The sequence below is a fragment of the Schistocerca americana genome, chromosome X (genome assembly GCF_021461395.2).
Source record: "Schistocerca americana isolate TAMUIC-IGC-003095 chromosome X, iqSchAmer2.1, whole genome shotgun sequence".
NCBI classification, from domain to species: domain Eukaryota; kingdom Metazoa; phylum Arthropoda; class Insecta; order Orthoptera; family Acrididae; genus Schistocerca; species Schistocerca americana.
Window position 1 is genome coordinate 885,572,191 of NC_060130.1, and position 20,005 is coordinate 885,592,195.

The window sequence follows — 20,005 nt, forward strand, 5'->3', positions numbered from 1 at the left end:
TCATCAGTCCCCTAGAACTTTGAACTACTTACACCTAACTAACCTAAGGACATCACACACATCCATGCCCGAGGTAGGATTCGAACATGCGACAGCAGCGGTCGCGCGGATCCAGGCTGTAGCCCCTAGAACCGCTCGGCCACTCCGGCGGGCCGAAGCTTCGTTACGTGAGTTTCCATGTTCATCGTCACCAACTTGCGAACCGTAATTTTTTTTCATTATGGTCTTTGTATACATTACATTTCACGTCCTCTAACTCTCGTCGTAGATGTGTTGCATTTTGCAGTTTATGGTTCTGTCGCTGCAGTGATGAACCACAATAAAATATTAACCTAAAGATTTGATGGTTATTTCAAACTATTTTAATGGATGCCTTAGGTTGTTCCACTAAAGTGTTGCTAACGCATGGTACTAAGTGGCATATTGATAAGGAGTGCACTTTAAAGAGAAACATCAAACTTTTGTATCAATCTCCAGTAGCCAAAAACTGAGGGTTAAGCGACAGTTTTGTTAAAACTGGTATACAGTCCTTCATATTTTTATTTATCTTTAAAGTTCTCGGAAGAAACTGCGTTTAAATGGTATATTCAGAACCGCGTTTTGCATTCTTGAAAAGGTACACATCCAGCATCCGTTCACGAGTTAGTTTCGGAAGCAGTTCGCTTTCTTAAAAAAGAAAAATAAATAGACGCACCCACGAAGCTCGATTTCTCTTTTCCTTTCTAACTTTTTCCTTTGTGAAATGGTTGTGCGGGAGAGACGCACCCACTCCCACTAGCCAGCTTTCGGCCGTTTAGAGGCCGTAATGGGGCTCGTGTAGGTACTTCTGGCCGGGAAACTATTGTCGGGAAACAATGGTCGGCAGATTGGTTGAAAATACGGCTGAAATTCTTGTCCTCAGCAATGTTGTCAGCGAACATTGCCGGATTATTGTCGACAGTATACAATTTTTATTGCTTGTGTAAACGTACCTTTACACAGGTGGCCTCACGGAGAGATTTCCTGTTGCCAAAAAAGTATAGCGAAAGAGGTTTCGTATTAAAAACCTCACAAATAACAAGAGTAGTGAAGCTAGTGCGAAAAGATTTTTTGAGCAGTGTGTACGCTGGTTGGCCTCGTGGCAGCTGTGAACGACCGAGCGGTGGGACGCGGGAGCACAGTGGTGCCTTGTGGCTTGCGCTGTGTGTGGAGAGCGGTGTTTACCTCCGGGCCCGCGGCGCGTGACAAACGTGCCGTCTCCCGTCTCCCGCACGCACCTCGCAGCCACTCCACACCGACCAGTTGGATAATAGCTGCTCCGCCGGCGCCTCCACCTCCGCCTCGGCCGTCAACCAGCCGTCAGTATGTGTGTTAATAGCGTCAGTAGTTTTAGAAACATGCGTGGCGACTCGCGGCCCTTATAGCATAATGAGATTTGTTGAAATAACACCAGTGCCTTCTCGAATTCGTTCGAAGTGTACGTGTCTTGCTGTGCGGCTGGTCCCGGCGGAGGTTCGAGTCCTCCCTCGGGCATGTGTGTGTGTGTTTGTACTTAGGATAATTTAGGTTCAGTAGCTTGTAAGCTTAGGGACTGATGACCTTAGCGGTTAAGTCCCATAAGATTTCACACACTTTTATTGTGTGTGTCTTGGATGAACTGTAGTTGTGTGGTACACGAAAATACATTATGGCTCGAAATTAATAAAACTAAGTCTCAAAACTTCATATGTGTAAGGGAATTTTTAAGGTGAATACGTAGAGTCTGTAAAGCGTTATTGTTGAACTGGTAACGATTTAGTGAAAATTACTCTCCATCAAGTTGACGTTGAATAAATGTTTCAACTAATAGTTCAGTTTGTGATCTTGGTGCTACAGATGTACTTGCTTACTCGAGTTGGACTGCAAGCACAGTAAAACAGATCTTGATTATTTTAGCTAGTATTATGACACTTTCTATATATTTACTGCTGATCTATTATGTTGTACTGTCTGCGAGGGCCGGCCGGAATGGCCGAGCGGTTCTAGGCGCTACAGTCTGGAACCGCGCGACCGCTACGCTTCACTTTCTTAAAAAGGTGTCAGCGATGTTGTACGGTTGTGAAGAAAATACAAATTAAAATCTGCAGTGTGATGAGAAATAACAATAAAGTTAATTTCTTGTAATCTCACATTTTCCTAAATGTGACAGTAACCGTTTTTACTATTGTAGGTAAATACAGTCTGCAATTAGTGTAATTTTTCATGAAAATGGCCTCATATAACAAAAGTTTTCTCCCGAAATAAAAAGAATCATAGTGTTAGTAACGCAAGGCTGATAAGAAAGATTATGTTTTCCCAGTTAAAAACCGCCATTAAAATAATGGATTTCATTGATTTCCGAAAGCTGTAAGCCTATTTGTTTGTTGAATTTTGCCCATTAAAATTTTAGAAAACCTTGTGTTATGGAAGTAGGCTTAATATAAAAACATTGCTAGAATTTTTTATAAGATAATGCGTACTACATTGTGAGATTAATGGACTGAATACAGTGGGCTATGGCAATAGTACTGTGTAATAAATATATTTCAATCTTGTACTAACAAACCTTTGCTATGCCACTACGTGTTTACATAGTATTTAAGGTTTGTACCTGAGAAGTAAATGTACTTTACGTACCGGGTGGTGATAATTAGCGTTCAGCTACACTCAGACTCCCAGTGTGGGCTATAATTATCGTATGACAGCGTAACTTGGTAGATATGCTAATGCGTTAATGCAGAGCCGATTTACGCTGGAAAAAAATTAGTTTGTTTGGGCCATCAGGTGCAAATCTGGCGCTGTGAAGGCAGGAAAGACGTATAGAAATGTTTGCATGTGTAATTGGTTAGGAACAGGACGTGGGTAGAAAATGTCAGACAAGTGAGAAAGGCGTAATATTGAATTTATTATTAACCGCCGCTTACAGTTTGTTCCATACATCGACATGATCTTGCATCACTAAAACGACTTGATCAATAGTTGCTCCAAGCATTTCAAGTGGAATCTGAGCAACGTGTTCCTGTATACTGGCCTTCAGATCATGTAGAGACCTGATGCGCCTCTGGTAAACGTGTTCTTTTAGATATCCGCGGAGCCAAACGTCACGAGGGTTATGAACAGGTGATCTTGTAGGTCGTGCATCTGGAAAACCTCTGGAGGGAACACGTTCGTGGAGGATTGCATTCGGAGTGGCCGAGCGGTTCTAGGCGCTTCAGTCTGGAACCGCGCGACCGCTACGGTCGCAGGTTCGAATCCTGCCTCGGGCATGGATGTGTGTGATGTCCTTAGGTTAGTGAGGTTTACGTAGTTCTAAGTTCTGTGGGACTGATGACCTCCGGTGTTAAGTCCCATAGTGCTCAGAGCCATTTTTGAAGATTGCATTAAGATCTTTCACTGGGCGAGCGATATGAGGTGTTGTCCCTTCTTGCATGAAAACAGTGGCTTTCATACGGTTGCGCTCTTCCAAAGCAGGAATCCCATTCTATGCAAGGAGGTCTTGATAACGTCCTGTAGTCACGATACAACTCCCCTGGATGTATTCGCTTCAAAGAAGAATGGACCGAGAATAAAGCTGCTTGTGAATCCACACCAGTCACAAACGGTGCGTATAGTGGCTCTCCGTGCGCAACACGCGTTTTAACATGACCGCAAATTCGGCAGTTCTGTGTATTCACTGCACCCCGTAGTGTGAAATGTGCTTCGCCACTCCATAGAATGTTGCCTGGCCCCATGTTACCAACTACGGTCCGTGCCAGCAAACAAAAAGCAAATTCAGTGTGTTGTTTTGGTTCATGATGTTTAAGATGCTGTGCCGTATCGATCTCGTAACAGGTACCTGTGTAACATAGAACGCAGAACTTTCCCCGCTGTTGACCATGGGATGGCCAATTCTCGTGACGCTGCACAAACCCTGGCACTACCCGGGGCACGTGCTGTATGGTCGGTTACAGCAACAGCAACCCGCCTTCCTCTTCCAGATGCCACACCACGCTCACCCGTGTTTTTGAATTTCATTATCATCTTAAACCATTTAATGACATCGGACCTTTTAGTCTGCGATACTCTCTCAGTGCAGCACTGTAATTGCTGCCGTTCACATAAAAGTTTCACTAACAGCGTACGGTCTCTCCCCTCGTATTTTTCCAGCGTAAATCGGTTCCACATTAACGCATTAGCATATCTACTAAGTTTCACTGCTATACGATAATTACAGCCCACATTGGACCTCCGTTGGTAGCTGCACTTTAATTATAACCAAGCGGTACTGATATTAAAAAAAAAGTGGAAGAAATTGTACATACAGCCTCCATCTGATTCCAGTCGGCGACCATTTAATCGGTTCCTGAATCTGTACTGTTAACCCACAATCATTTTTGTCACAGACTGTATGTATTTAAGACGCACCGTACTGGGGGGAGGGGGTGGTGGCTTACAGCACTCTAAGACGAAATGTAAAATTATACTAAAATTACCAAATAAAATTACTCTAGTTGTCCTTGTATTGCCGGCCGGTGTGGCCGTGCGGTTCTAGGCGCTTCAGTCTGGAACCGCGTGACCTCTACGGTCGCAGGTTCGAATCCTGCCTCGGGCATGGATGTGTGTGATGTCCTTAGGTTAGTTAGGTTTAAGTAGTTCTAAGTTCTGGGGGACTGATGACCACAGATGTTAAGTCCCATAGTGCTCAGAGCCTTTGTCCGTGTATTAGTATAAATAAATAAAAACGTGTGGCTCAATGGCCTGGTGCTAGTCTTACAATTGGACGCCATTTTGGTAACGTGTCCCTAACCTACCCCAGTAATATTACCGGGAAAAGGCCCCTCTGTTCATTACTCAGCGCTAACTATGAAATGTTTATGCGTTAGAGGCTCTGAGAAAACGCCTATAATCGTTTTCGACCTTAATTGTTAATTTTTCGTCATGGTAGCATTGTTTTGACAAGAGGGCTTGTGTAACGGTTGTGGGAACGGGCCCAAGGCGAGTACTGGAAGGCCGTATTCCAGTTCCTGGAGATTCTCACGCGCTCTTCTTCCAAGTGTTTGCTGACTGGATGAATCATATGGGCGCGAGGTCGTTGTAAAACTGGACCATGCAAGTCACAAAGTAGATACAACGATATTATGGGCTGTTGAACACCTCAAAGAGAAGAAATCAAACTTAAAAGAACGGGGTATGTAAGAATCTTAGCCGGCCGGAGTGGCCGAGCGGTTCTAGGGGCTACAGTCTGGAACAGCGCGACAGCTACGGTCGCAGGTTCGAATCCTGCCTCGGGCATGGATGTTTGTGATGTCCTTAGGTTAGTTAGGTTTAACTAGTTCTAAGTTCTAGGGGACTAATGACCTCAGAAGTTGAGTCCCATAGTGCTCAGAACCATTTGAACCATTTTTTTAAGAATCTTAGAATTTGCCAGTTAGGTACGTCTGTCACATCGTTTACATTTGTAGAAATACTAACAGGCAAGAGAAAATGGGATTCGCACGTATAATCAGTTATAGGAGTGGCGAATGGAAGACTTAGAGTAGTTGAAATGATTGTGGAAAAATTCAGTGCATTTTTTAAGTTACTTAGAAGACGCTGTTGCAACAATTATGTAGTACTGCACGAGTGTTTAAAATCTTTATCGAGTAGGCGTGAGAGGAGACATCGAATAGACCCAGAAACCTACTGTTAGGATGTAACAGTTCGGTACAGCCCGTACGAGAACGTAAATGGAAAGCTTCCGAAGATATACGACGTTGTTCTCGTCTTGGCTAATGTGGAGAACTGATGCTCAAAAAAGACTGAGTGACAATTTGGCTGCTTCTAACAAAGACTCTCGCGGAGGGATGAAGGGAGTAAGGTAGGACATATTAGTTCGCGTAGCGAGGCATATAAAGTCCTCGTCCCCACACTCGGTACACGAACTAAGTAACACAGAAATCGCAAGTATTGGTGCGAAGTTTTCCCCTTCGTGCACTCCATATTTTATTGCTGAATATAAGTGTAAATGTATGCAGCAGATCAACAAAACAATGTGAGCATCCTTATGTAAGCACTTCACTCGAGGATCTTGTTTCCTGACTTACCTGTAACGCACCGACGTTGTCTTGCGTTTTTCACATGTAACACATCTATGGGAATGTTCAGAACGTCCTGTATATCTACAACCGCTATGGTGTTGAGTTGATGTACTGCCATGTCAAACTTTAAGGACTTAAAAGCAGAGCAAACTGTGCCCACTTAGTTGGTGATACGATGATAGACGAACACCTACCAGTCTACTGTTATGGCAGCACTCAGTGTTCTTAGGATAACTTCGTACCCTAAACTCAATACTTCAAGAAAAATTTAACTTTTTAGTGGCACGGGGAACAGTATTGAATTGTTACCTCTAAGAATAAATACGAAAGTATGATTTGAAATTATCGTTCGGTGTTACGATAATTTCACATCACGAAATTTGTGTTACAAAAGTTGATTCTAACTGGACAAACAAGAGAAAAACACCACAAAATGTAACATAGTAACATACTGTAACCATCACATAATACATTTGTTATACGTATAAAAAGAAACGGATAATAGGACACTAAAGATGCTTTACAGATAAAAGAAGCGAAACGCGTATGGCAACAAACAAAGTGCCTACAATTTGTTACATAGACGGAACATACCTCCATGAATTTTGAAACAGTTAAGGAACGACGGAAAACAGAACAAATGACGGCAAAATAGTTGTTTCAATAATGATTCAAGGAACCCTGAAACCTGTATTTAATGAATATTCGATGTTGACGTAGATATTAAAACAACTACTTAAATTATTTACGTTCAAAACAGCCAATTCTGTTCTGAAAGAAAGTGAACGGAATTACATATGTAGAATTTCTGTTTGCGTCAGAAAGCTATTATTTACTGTCCTGGTAATCTTAACATACTTTCATATCATAAGGACATCACACGAAACCTTCTGTAAAAATCATACAAATCTCTTCCAAAGCTCCAAGAAATTTGGTCATATGTTAAGGTTGGCAGTGGAACAAAAATCAGTGCCCATACTCCAGTTAATGTCAGAAGCCAGTACATACAGTGTGAAGACAAAAAACATGACTCTTAAATTATGTTTTCAAATGTTCACTCGCGTAGAAATAAAGAGGATTTTCCAGCATTCACTTTTCGTTCCTTTATAAGACGGAATGATTATTTTTCTTGATGTGGAAACGATGTATATTTACACTCTTTTTTTCGCTTAGAACTTCAAAGAAGTAACAGTGAAACGCTATAGGCTGTTTGGACCCCATTTTTCGTAAAGCAGTGTTCGTCAATTTTACCTGCTCGGTAGTCCGCCTCCATAGCTGAGTAGGCGGTGCGACAGAATGTCATGCGAGGGACCTGGATTCGATTCCCGGCCGGGTGGAGGTTTTCTCCTCCGCTCTCGGACTCGCTGTTGTGTTGATTTCGTCATTTCGTCCTCATCGACACGCAAATCGCGGAAGTGGCAGTAACTTAAAAAGACTTGCGCCCGGCGACCAGTCTACCCGACGGGAGGGCCAAGCCCCGCTCACAGTTACATTTACCTGCTCGTATGGGTTAATGCGAAGCGCTCAAGCTCGTGATTCTGGCAGATGAGGCATACCAAATTAGATCCCCACGCCATATTAACGATTGTTGGTCTCATACACCGGCCAATCTCAGTGTGGTTTTAAAGGAGATGCTCTCTCTCTCCTGAATGAAAATTCGTAGCTTTTCCCCGTATTATTGTATAGATACAAGATACAAAAACAATACGAATGATGATAAGCAGATAAAATCAGAGACAAGTCCCAGTGATTGATGTAGTCCATAGTTCCGTAGTTTCTACCGCGTTACCTTCATCCTTAACCATACGTTAACGTGGATCCCTTCAGCAGAAACGTTACTGGAGACTAAAACAGAGAAAAAATCTCAGAATTACCACCCTACATCACTTTTATATGCAGCGAAATTCTAGAGCTTCTCCAGATCTCAGCCGTGGTGTGCCACGTAGAAAAAAACTTTTCTATACCTAAACCAGCGTTGTGGCTCCATACGGTTGATTGCTTCAATGTAATTATGAACACTTGAAGCAAGTTTTGATGCTCTTGAAAAAGGGCAGCATCCAGTCTAGATCCTCGTTTTGTACCGTGTCTCCCATTAGCTGAGTTTCATGGACACCGCGGTTGCCATTCATTTTCGTTGGTTGGTTGTTTGGGGAAGGAGACCAGACAGCGTGGTCATCGGTCTCATCGGATTAGGGAAGGATGGGGAAGGAAGTCGGCCGTGCCCTTTCAGAGGAACCATCCCGACATTAGCCTGGAGCGATTTAGGGAAATCACGGAAAACCTAAATCAGGATGGCCGGACGCGGGATTGAACCGTCGTCCTCCCGAATGCGAGTCCAGTGTCTAACCACTGCGCCACCTCGCTCGGTTTGCCATTCATAGAGAGAGAATATTCACCGAGGGTACCAACATATGACAGAGAAAGTTTAAAGAGGATTTTGTCTCAGAATACTATTTGGGATGACGTGATGATCTTACGATCTCAAATGTTAATTCCTGTTCAGGCTCTCCGCCGCAATCTTGAAACTGTTTTCGTAGAAATGTAAGATTGTTTCGCATTATTGCTAAAGTGAGTCTCAGCATGGTCGTACGTCCATGGTGATCACAAAGAAGAGCACGGACCCTTTTACTTATCTACAAACTGCTCTTTTGTAAGCTGTCGAAAATTGCCGTGTCATTGAAAATACTAGCGGAGTAATTTAACAAAGATGCGTGAGTAACGGACGCGCGCTTGCACGTGTTACGCATTGTTTTCTCATCGGTCTAGACAAACAGCAGTAAATTGTGCTCAACAGCACAATAGCTTACGTAAGTGCGGAACAACCTCGTACTGTAGTTAATATGAATCTGAACAACCCTTATCTCAAATGACCTAGGTGTCGACGGGACATTTAATTCTAACCTTCTTTGCACTTGGGATTTCTGGGTTTTTCGTACGGTCACCGTTAATAAAACGTTTTCGGTACCTAAGCAGCGTCAAGCTGTCGAGGATCATAAACGCATTCCAAATCATTAGGCTGTAAAATCCGACGCAGCTTATGCATCGACATTTTTTATTATTTCCAAATGACTTGGGAGGAAAAGCAAGTTTAGCGATCAGTATAGGATGCGGCACTTAATAACTGAGCTGTGTTGTAGGCGTCGGTAGCTCTTGTTAAAAGAAAGTGACGGGTGAACAATACAGAAGGTGTGTTCTTCGAGTAGTACTCTTTTGGGCACCTCGTGTTAGTTTCGGCTACTATCTACCATAGTCTGAAACTTAACTAAGTACTGCCAAACCTTACCACGTTGTCAGCAGACACTGCCGATCGTACAGCTATAAATTACACTAATGAGGCAAACTATTATGACCACCTGCTTAATAGCATGTCGATTCACCTTTGGTACGAAATACAACAGGGATTCTGCGTGGCATGGATTCGTCAAGTCCTTGGTAGGTTTCCGGAGGTAAGTGACGCCAGATGTCTACGCACAGGTCACGCGATCCCCGTTAATTACGGGCCTGTCATTTGTGGGCGCGGAGCTGGCGCTCGACAGCGTCCCAGATGCGTTCCATCATGTTCAGAACAGGCGAATTTGGTAACCAAGACATCAACTTGAGAGTACTATCATGCCCCTCAGATCAATGTAACGCGATTCTGGCCTTGCGAGACCGACATTTATGTTGCTCAATGATGCCACCGCCGTCTGGCTAGACATCAACCGTGAAGGGATGCAGGTGCCCCACAATTATGTTCACACAGTCCACAGCTGTCATGGTGCCCACGATTTATACAACAGGTCCCATGGAAGCCTTGGTGGATGTCCCCAAATAGCGTAATACTGCCTCCACAGGCCTGAAGCCAAGTGGAGCCGGACCTTGTGGCCGAGCGGTCCTAGGCGCTTCAGTCCGGAACCGCGCTGCTGCTACGGTCGCAGGTTCGAATCCTGCCTCGGGCATGGATGTGTGTGATGTCCTTAGGTTAGTTAGGTTTAAGTAGTTCTGAGTCTAGGGGACTGATGACCTCAGATGTTAAGTCCCATAGTGCTTAGAGCCATTTGAAGCCAAGTGGCGGGGTGCATGTTTCGAGCAGCCATTCTCCTGGATCAAAGCCTATCCGGACATCACCATCGATCTGGTGTATTAAAAAACGTGATACATCCGACCAGGCGAGACGCTTTCATTGATCCACGGTTCTAACTTCGATGACTCCGTGGCCACTGCAGTCATTACTGAGGACGTCATTGGGTCATCATGGGAGCACGTAGGGGTCCTCTGCTGCGGATCCTCGTGTTCCGCAATGCTCTCTGAACGGTTTTCCCCGGAACATTTGTGCCTGCACGAGCATTGTTCTGTCATCTGATCTGCCACAGATCTCCACGTATCCCGCTTTACAGAGCGAACAAGTCTCCATGTTCTGTGATGAGACGCAGACGTTCAACATGTCGTCGCTTACTCCTGATTTCACCTTCCTTTCACCACTTTCAATAGAGGCTTACTGCAGTAGCATGCCAACAGCCGACCTGCTTCACCGAATCAGAGACGCTCGTACCCAGGCGCCGCCCACAACAATCTTTCTTTTTTCAGACTCTCTTATGCCAGTGGACGTCCCCATTTTCGATCCGAGTAGTCGCTAGAATGATTCCCCATTCGTCTTTGATCTGCTTAAATACATTCGTTAGCGTGTCACGAGCCCGCAGCGCGAGCAGGCGGCATTCAGTCTCGCCTTATGGCTGTGATCATTATTTTTTTGGCTCATCGATGTTTGTGCACAGTATAATTTATATTTCGAAAGAAATTCGTTGAATAACTTTGCGTAAACTGTGTTAGGTGTCGATGGACTACCTGTCCGTGACATGTGAAAATTTGTCGGATCGGGACTCGAACCCGGATTTCCCGCTTATCGCGAGCGGTCGCCTTACCATGAGGCTCTCCGTGCACGCTTCCCGGACCGACCCGGACTTCCATATGTCACACTGTCTACATCCTTATACCACGGCTTCCATCCAAAAATCATCACAGTTTGGGTCGGTCCTGGAGGCCTTCACGGATAGCCTAATTGTAAGGCGACAGCTCGCGATAAGCGGGGAAATCCGGGTTGGAATCCCGGACCGGCACAAATTCTCATGTCGCCAGTAGGTAGTACATCAACACCTAACACAGCTGAAGCAAAGTTTTCGCATTCAGCGTGTTGATTTTGAAATAATTTCGATCGGCTGTTTGCCGGCCGAAGTGGCCGTGCGGTTACAGGCGCTGCAGTCTGGAACCACAAGACCGCTACGGTCGCAGGTTCGAATCCTGCCTCGGGCATGGATGTTTGTGATGTCCTTAGGTTAGTTAGGTTTAACTAGTTCTAAGTTCTAGGGGACTAATGACCTCAGCAGTTGAGTCCCATAGTGCTCAGAGCCATTTTTTCGATCGGCTGTTTTTCGTCAACAATGTCTGTTCAATCATATAGTGAAGACTTTCACGACCGGGTAGTTCAACTGCCGAGAATTCTTCCTGGTTGTATGGCCGTGGTCCATGGAACTCTATCCCTGACGTTTCGTCCAAAGCTACGATGGACATATTCGGAGGTGCTCCTGGTTGTGCTGAGTCTGAGCCAAGACTCACCACAACCAGTAGCACCTCCGAAGATGTTCAACGTAGCTTTGGACGAAACGTCAGGGATAGAAGAGTTCCATGGACCACGGACATACAACCCGGAAGAATTCTTGGCAGCTGAAATGTCTGTTCAACCAGACACGCAAGTATAATTTATATTGTAATTACCTGGCGTTTTCATACGGACAGCAATCATGGTACATTGCCATCTGGCCATTGAAAACGTGGAGTTAAGCTCAAACGAAAGACGCCGCGATGCAACACTACGTACACTATAATAAAAGCCGGAACAGTATTAGCAAGGCACTGACTCTCGTTATAACCTTTGTAACATGACTGATAAACCTAACTGTTCTATAGTTTTTGCGTTGCACTTTTTAGGTAAAGGTACTACATTGAAGCGCCAAAGAAACTGGTATAGGCATGGGTATTCAAATACAGAGGTATGTAAACAGGAAGAAGACGGCCCTGCGGTCGGCAACGCCTATCTGAGACAAAGGTCTGGCGCAGTTGTTAGATCGGTTACTGCTGCTACAGTAGCAGATTATCAAGATTTGAGTGAGTTTGAACGTGGTGTTATAATCGGCGCACAAGCGATGGGACACAGCATCTTCGAGGCAGCGATGAGGGGGGGATTTTCCCGTACGACCATTTCATGAGTGTACCGTAAATATCAGGAATCCGGTAAAACATAAAGTCTCAGACATCGCTGTGGTGGGAAAAAGATCCTGCAAGAGTTGGACCAACGACGACTGAAGAGAATCGTTCAACATGACAGAAGTGCAACCCTTCCCCCAAATTGCTGCAGATTTCAATGCTGGGCCATCAACAAGTGTCAGTGTGCGAACAATACAACGAAACATCATCGATATGGGCTTTCAGAGCGGAAGCCCACTCGTGACTGTACGACACAAAGCTTTACACCACCCCTGGGCCTCACAACACAGACATTGGACTGTTGACGAATGGAAATACGTTGCTTGGTCGGACGAGTCTCGTTTCAAATGGTATCGAGCGGATGGACGTGTATGGGTATGGAGACAACCTCATGAAGCCATGGACACTTCTTGTCGTCAGGGGACTGTTCAAGCTGATGGAACCTCTGTAATGGTGTGGGGCGTGTGCAGTTGAAGTGATATGGGACCCCTGATACGTCCAGATACGACTCTGGCAGGTGCCACGTACGTAAGCATACTGTCTGATCACCTGCATCCATTCGTGTCCATTATGCATTCCGACGACTTTGGCAATTCCAGCAGGACAATGCGATAACCCACATGTCCAGGATTGCTACAGAGTGACTCCAGGAACACTCTTCTGGGTTTAAACACTTCCGCTGGCCACCAAACTCCCGAGACATGAACATTACTGAGCATATCTGAGAGGTCTTGCACAGTGCTGTTCAGAAGAGATCTCCGCGCCCTCGTACTCTTACGGATCTATGGACAGCCCTGCAGGATTCATGGCGTCAGTTCCCTCCAGCACAACTTCAGACATTAGTCGAATCCATGCCACGTCATGTTGCGGCACTTCTGCGTGCTTGTGGGGGCATTACACGATGTTAGGCAGGTGTACCAGTTTCTTTCGCTCTTCAGTGTTGAATGGTCATAAGTAGATCTTCAGGCCAAGTTCCTGTATCATCTGTTTTCTACCTCAGTCAAACTATTGAATTTACGTATAGCCAGCACAAAGTGGCACCCGCATCACTTTTCCCAGCATCAAGCGAACTTTTTTATGGATTACAATGACGTTTACTAGGTTTGGAACTTGTACCTTGGGAACAAGTGGCGTCTGACCTGTAGGCATGGCGCGCTTTCCGGCTGCGCAGAGCGCCCTGCTGTCCCCTTTTCCGCGCTGGCTGGCCGGCACTTCCTTCCCGTGTGTCCATCTGATAAGTCTAGGCCCGCAGCAGCCACGGCGCCAGAGTTGCGCAAACCGAGCAGAATGTCACAAACTCCCAACACGAGGCTGAATATTTTGACCCTGGCGTAACCACTGTACCATGTTTGGTGGTTAAGGAGAGTTTGCAGGGTCTATGCGGTCAGTGTTAAATAAGCCACGTTTATGTACCTGTAGCTCTGGAAACAATCAAGGTAGAAATCTAAAATTTTTACGTCTGCTGACGCAGAATGTAGAGATAAGATACAAATCAACCAGAAATATAGTTTTTCTAAATTACGCCCTTTTTATTGTGAATTTTAGCATATGTGTGGATGAGTCCTACAGCACCGGCCACCTTAACCTTTTCACTTGTAAAGTGTGAAATATTTAAAAATTTCGGAATTCGACACACTAATCTTGTACTTAAACTAATGGTTTATGGATGTACATGTATGATATCCCTGAAATTTTACAAAAGGACAGGTCATGTAGAAGTAAAGCCAGACTGGTTTCAGCCAGTACCAAAATTATCTTCCAGTGTCGGCCAGTGCCTCTATAGGAAGTTTTTGAAGCTTTCTTGGTGTACACAACCAAGATGTGCCCACTCTTTCAAATTTAGTGCATTGTACACATTCTTTTTCAAACAATTCACAGCATATTACACATATTGCGCTTTCGTTCGTTTTTAGTTGCCCCCACCAAATTCCAGCTTCTTTTGACTGCTATTTGTTGCATCACCATTTGAACTATTTACTTATTTGCTTTTGTTAGATGCATCTGACATTCCTCTATTGAGTGCTTGAGCTGACTTAGTCTCTTTGCCGGCCGGAGTGGCCGAGCGGTTCTAGGGGCTACAGTCTGGAACAGCGCGACAGCTACGGTCGCAGGTTCGAATCCTGCCTCGGGCATGGGTGTGTGTGATGTCCTTATGTTAGTGAGGTTTAAGTAGTTCTAAGTTCTAGGGGACTGATGACCTCAGATGTTAAGTCCCATAGTGCTCAGAGCCATTTGAACCATTAGTCTCTTTCTGACTTCCTTTCCTCTGCTCCTTGTTTTTTATTAGATAACCTAGAATGCTCCTCGGGACATGAAAAGACTCAGCTGCTGGCCTTTCTGTCATTTTCCCCGATATTACTTCATTTATTGCCATCGTCATATTCTCTTCAGTCCACTGTCCTTTTATTTCCCCCTTATTCTCAACCATTTCACTCTGAAAGGTAAAGAGAAAGAGTTGTTATACTTCCCGTAACGTTCAGACTGGACAGTACTGGAAGAGATCTGGCCGGCCGGTACTGTACGACAATCACGTAATTAAAACTATACCGACAACGTATTATTTAATAAATGATGTCTTGAAAGTTACGGCTACAGTGTCCTTAAACAATACGGTTAAAATAATTGTAAAAATAAATTCAATTACTCACGTCATAAACGTCTTGAAGCGAAGTTCTTGCGCGCTGCTCTCACACAAACAACATTAAAGCCTCGAGACTCGCAAACAACTGTTCGCAGGACAAACTGTCCGACGTATTGTGTGTGGTATCATGGCATCTTTCAGGTCATCTCTTGTATGAGCTGCCACCTAGTACCAGAAACGAGAACTAGTGATCGGTACTGTAGGACTCCCCCTAAGCTCCTAGATTCATAACTATTCAAATCACTACCGTGATTGTGCTTCAGTAGGCACAGTATGTTATTATAAAACAGGTCACAAACTTTCATGCAGCCATCACAAGTAGTATTTTATATATACGCACATAAAATATAAAAAAAGGCATTTTGAGAAAATAGCGTTTAAAGTTTAAAATGATAAAAAAATCACTCATATTTTTAAATTAAGGCTCAAAAGCACCCAGCAGCACAGTCAGGATAATCCCCTTTGCCACCTTCCTTCCTGAAAAGCTTCTTCCTTCTGTCTGACCTTCCTTCTTTGGTGGTGAACCCGGCTGCACGCTGCACCTCGACTAGTTTAATAATTTCAACCTCTTTACAGTATGACAGCCTGGGGTGATGTGAATTTGGGCCAGAACTATTTTCTCCCCGTGGTTCTGTCAGTAAATGTTAATACGGCCCCTTTTCAGCGTATTTAACCCGACAAACCTCATTTTTGGGTACTCTTGTACAGACAGTATTATAGACTCATTCGGATTCTGAGTCGACCCATATAGACATTTTCGGAGGTGGTCATGGTGAGCTAGATTTCTATAAATTCGCTGATGGCTTCCATAAAATCTTCAGGAAATGTGTTCTTATGTTCAAAATATCCTGAAACTTCAGCCTTCCAGAATTGAAACCGTGATTCAGATCCAGGTGGGCAAAGTGAATGTATCGGTTTTCTATTGAGAGTTTATGAAATTATGAGGCCAAGACAACCATTTCCGTTATTCCTGATGGCCGTTCCATAACACTACTGAATCTGATCTGTTGCTTTGTCAGTCGACTCCTCAGTGGCTTGCCTCCTCACCAACGTGGTGCCGCGAACAGTTTGCTTTAACTCTGAGGCGCGTGCCCATCCTCTTTTTGTACGTGTCCGTTGAATTCCAGTTTCTTTATCTCATAGTTTTTATATGGATTTTATTCAACTACTGACTTACAGGCTTTAGAATAGCCTGTAGAGAAATGCATGTCCGAATTTACGTAGTTTCTCATATACACGGGTAATATTATAAAAATAAAATACTTCTAAGATTCGCACAAAGTTATATACCATTTTTTGCAGGAAATAGTAAAGAATATTGTAGGACTTGGTTTGTAAAATGTCAAAAATAGTGTTGTTTTTTTTCTCTCCTGTAAACTCGCTTTAAGTACGTCCGCTTACCATTCCTATTTGATTCGTAGCTGGTGCATTGGAAGACCAATAATGTGTGTGTCTCTGTATAAGCCCGAATTTTATCCCTATAGTCCTTTCCCTCCAAAGGAATTTGGAAGGACATAAGGTTCCATGATAGGTCCAGGAGTGTCTCTCTCTAAGCTGGTCGTAGGTTGTGTTCCGAAAATGAACAGCATAGAGACAGAAGTGATGACACTGTCTGCAGGACCTCACCGTCATCTTGCAGGACAATGCTCAAGCAAGTACAGTGCAAGCTGTTACTGATTTGTCTGACTGATGGGGCTGCTAAGTGCTATACCACCAACTGCACTCCCCTGACTCAAGCCCTCGTGAGTTCAACTCGATTTTTAAACTGAAGGAAACACTTCACGGCATTCGCTTCAGAACTGCTACTGAGTATCGTCAACCTGCCCGTTAAAAGCACATTTTGAATAATATGGTATGGAGAGAATAGTTGGAGCAGCATTTTCACAGCTATCACAAATAACGTGTGCAAGCAATGGATTGTATTGTAACGTTTGCACTGAGGCTGATGGTCGTCAGTTTGAACGGTTGCTATAAAAGGTAAGTTGTTAATTCAGTAAAAAGACTTAATATTCATTCCCAACAGTTACTTTCTTACTTCAAAGTACTCAATTCGTGATCTTCTACCGTCTGCGTGATTTTGCCCTGAAGCTTTGTAACATCCTACAGGAATGTGCAAACATAACCTCCAACTGTCTCAAACGTATTCCTTACAACTAATAGCAGAGACCACATGGAAGCAGATACATCATAAATACAGTGCCAGAGCCAGTTTTTCATAAAGGAGCAATATACAGAAAATGGGCAAACTAAAAAGAACTCTACTTTTTAGGTGTACAGCTACTGCGATTCATTAGCAAGATGACGCACAACATTATTTTCGCAATTTGTAGTGTGTGTTGATTTTTTAAACAGAGTAGCAGCGCTAAGAACATTGTGATGTGAGAGTGTTAATTCTCGTCAGTGGTACAAAAAATGTAATTTTACATATCAGCAACATCACGGAGAACAAGATTGTTGTCTCCGTGTAGGTATGCATGTACTCTAATTTTACGGTCATGGAAATTTGGCGACAGGTGTCTAAGGAATTCGTCTTCGTAGTCGAGATAACTGACATACACAAGTGCTGTGGCGCTCGACCTCTAGGTATCTGGTTGGATTCTTGGGAACAGATGACATTTTCATTCAAGTGTTTGACTGGGTAGGGGTAATGTGTTGTTGATTTTCGTAACAACAGACTTTGCGCCACTGCCTCGGATAGAATCCTAAACCACCCATACTGTCTGCTGGAGTGAGGAGTGAGGCCGTGTGATAGTGTTGATGGTTTTCCGTGCTTTGGGAGCTAGCATTAACTACGTTGAGGAAGAGAGAGGCAGCATTTTCCGCGAACAGGTGTCTCATTGGAATAACAGCCGCTATTGTGATACGCCCTTTAGATTGGAACACTAAGATCGGCAGCTCCTTTATTTGCTGTTCCTTAGTAGTAGGCTGTGTGCTGTAACTGGGTTACAAATTCTTTCTCCTCCATCAGTTTCAACAAAGCGGGGGCTACTATCCATATTCTACATACTCTCGTCAGTCATCGTCACAATTCGCATGGAACGTAAGCATCGCTGTAATAATAATATCAGTAGTGATTTAAGATCATCGCGACACGTTTCGTAGTTACAGCGCTGTTCAGCAGACCTAGGTGTTATAGATATAATACAGTATTTTATGTAACGGAAAGCAGACGTGTTGTCTTCTACTTAACGGAGCGTTGCAAGGCTATGGTGTCTGTTTTAATTTTATTTTGGCTATAAACGTGGCGTTTGTATTGTTAGGCGCAGAGTTGATACTTGTAGGGTCGGTAAGGTGCGGGCTGCGTTTGTGTGTCAACGGCCCCGGAGAACATTCCAGGCAGCGCGCCAGCCGAGCTCGCGGGTCTAGAATTGTCGGAACAAGCTGGGCGAAAACTTTCTGCCCCTACGACTGTTGTCACTGTTTCATAATAATGATTGGAGATCGGCTGGCGAGCTCGGGACAACAGGTAGACGTTTTATTTACGTGCAGAGGAACCCGCATCATACCCGGTAGTAAAACCTTAATTGTTTCCACTCCGATATGAAAGAGTTAATTTTGTTAAATAAAAGACTAGATGAGTGTAGCATCTCACAGTCTTTGAACCTGCTTCCCGTCACCTTGCTTTTTCCCATTGGATAAGACACTATAAAATTGACACTTTGGTGGTATTGGCATTGGCAATTCTAGTGTGTGTGTGTGTGTGTGTGTGTGTGTGTGTGTGTGTGTGTGTGTGTGTGTGTTTATTGTATCTATACATTGGACGTGAAAGATTTACTTTGGATGGGAAATTACGTGATTTTGCAGTCAATACGTTTTACAGTTTAAATCACGACGTACCGTAAATTTCTACAGATCTTGTCAGCAGTACTATGTGATCAAACTTAGTCTGAAAATGCTGTTTTAGATCGTACTACTTTCTGCGAATGTTTAGCGATCCTGATACGCGCTCGTACATTCCGTGAAATAAAGCCCAGCTTTAAAAAAACACTTACTAATGAAAAAATAGACCACCGTTTTTGAGAAAACATATATATCTGTTTACGATGATACTAAAATGACAGTGTTTTGTGTCCTCAATTGTCGTCAGAAGTGTAAGTTGGAGTCAGGCTTTCAGGTGGTGCGACTGCTATCACGTCCATTAGACCGAAGAATGAGAGTAATTACTGTAGATCACATCAACTTATGTTTGCTTAGTATTTGTTGTGAGGTTTCGTAAAGCTGACAGACCACTGGATCGGCAGGCTCTGCAAATCAGTGTGCTGTAAAAATATGCAACATGTGTGCTGTATCGGGCCATTCGCCGCGCCGGCCCATTTAACCAACCAGCGAGCGCTCCGTTTGTATACCCTATAAACAACTGTAAAGTGCTTGGTTCAACGACCTTTGGTAGAGCACTCACAGCTGAGATCAGAACAATCATCCTAGCTCTTACTGGAGCCGACTGCAAGGGGTTGAATATTCGTGAAGTGCGCCGTTAAAAGGCCAAGTACTTGGCGATGTCCTTGGTGCAACAAAAACGACTTCTTTGCCCGGCTGTTCAAAATAATGTCCCACATTCTGCTTTTCAAGTGGTTTTCAACTCACCTAAATTTAAGAAGCACGGAATCCATTTGTTTAGCTCTACGCGTGACACTTTGGGTACCATGTGTGAAGGACGCGTAGTTGAATTCCGACGATCTGTGCTATCCGATCCTTGTTACTTGCAGTGGACCATATCGTTTGCACAGTGGAAGTCCATACGTACGAATATTTGGAAAGACTGTATAGTAGTAGTAGTACTAGCAGTTGTTGTTTTGGTCTTCAATCCGAAGACTGGTTTGAGGCAGCCCTCCAGCTAGTGTATCCTGTGCAAACTTCTTCCTGTGCATTTGCCCCACTACCGGGATTCGATCTGGCTACCTCCGAGTTGAGTGTCTTCGCACAGGCCTACGTTAGCGACGTCAACTACAAAGCTGGGTCCATGGCTTGGGAACATAGGTATTAGTGTATTGATGTTTCCAGGTACATCTGCGGAAAGTCTAACGAAGACAGAAGTTTCAATCCACCTGTGTTAGTTACATGTCCATATCAT